Raw genomic sequence first — 1,497 nt, 5'->3', positions numbered from 1 at the left:
AAAAAAAAAATTAATTAAAAAAAAATAAATTAGTGTCAGGGAGATGCCCCTGAGAGTCAGGGCTGGTCCTGGCTGGTGCCAGGGTGGTCCCAGGGGTTTCAGCTCCCTGAGCCCCCCCCACAACACCCAGCTCAGCCCAGAGCTGCTCGTTATTCCTCTGAGCTTCCCCCCCTCCAAACCATTTCTACTGGAGAAGGAAATTAAAATAAATATAAGTGATGTGCCGGTGAGAGCTCGGGATTGGGGGAGAGAAGGGGGAGAAGGGGAGGGGGGGGGAGGATGGAGAGGGCTTAAAAATTACAGTGGGAATTAGCAGGAGTCTGAGCTGTTGTTTGCGCTGCCCATTAGCATCTGCCTATTTATCTGTCACCAGATCCTCGTGGCATCCATCCATCCATCCATCTGGATCCCTGTCAGTCTGTCTGCCTGTCTAATTATCCATTAGCATGGCAAAGCCCCCTGACGAGGCAGACGGGGAACCCACCTCGGCTGCCCTTCCCCGGCTGCCCTTCCCCGGCACACCGAGCCTTTGATGAGCCCGCGGAGCCCGGCCCCGCTCCCGCCCCTCCCAGACAGCACAGGGATGGTCCTGCAGGGTCAAACCCCAAATAACACAGGGATGGTCCTGCAGGGCCAAACCCCAAAGAACACAGGGATGGTCCTGCAGAGCTAAACCCCAAAGAACACAGGGATGGTCCTGCAGGGCCAAACCCCAAAGAACACAGGGATGGTCCTGTAGGGTCAAACCCCAAATAACACAGGGATGGTCCTGCAGGGTCAAACCCCTTCCCCCAAATAGCACAGGGATGGTCCTGCAGGGTCAACACCAAATAACACAGGGATGGTCCTGTAGGGCCAACCCCAAATAACACAGGGATGGTCCTGCAGGGCTATATCCCAAATAATACAGGGATGATCCTGCAGGGTCAAACTCCAAATAATACAGGGATGGTCCTGCAGGGCCAAACCCCTTCCCCCAAAGAACATAGGGATGGTCCTGCAGGGTCAAACTCCAAATAATAAAGGGATGGTCCTGCAGGGCCAAGCCCCTTCCCTTGCCTTTCCCAAACAATCCAGGGGTGGTCCTGCAGGGCTGTGGGGTGGGCATGCACCCCGTGGCAGTGGGGGACAGCCAGGATGGAGCCGGGGTGGGGGTTAGCTGGCAAGGGGGGTGTCCTCAGCTCGTTGATCATGACCATAAATGTCCTTGCCATGATGCCACGTGTCCCTGCCGTGCCATGTGTCCAGGCCAGGGATGAGCAGCTCTCCACATCTCCCTGCTCCACCACACCCACCACAACTCCCTTCCCTCCCCAGGGTGGGCATTGCCATACCAGGGGGCAACCCCACACCCACCACAACCCCCCCCATACTCTCTGGGGTGGGCACTACTGTGCCAGGGGCAGCCCCATACCCACCACAATCCCCTTCCCTCCCCAGGGTGGGCACTGCTGTGCCAAGGGCAGCCCCACACCCACCACAACCCCCTCTCCTCCC

Source organism: Corapipo altera, unplaced genomic scaffold (genome assembly GCF_003945725.1).
Source record: "Corapipo altera isolate COAL_440 unplaced genomic scaffold, ASM394572v1 96, whole genome shotgun sequence".
Lineage (NCBI taxonomy): Eukaryota > Metazoa > Chordata > Aves > Passeriformes > Pipridae > Corapipo > Corapipo altera.
This window is presented reverse-complemented; position numbering follows the sequence as displayed.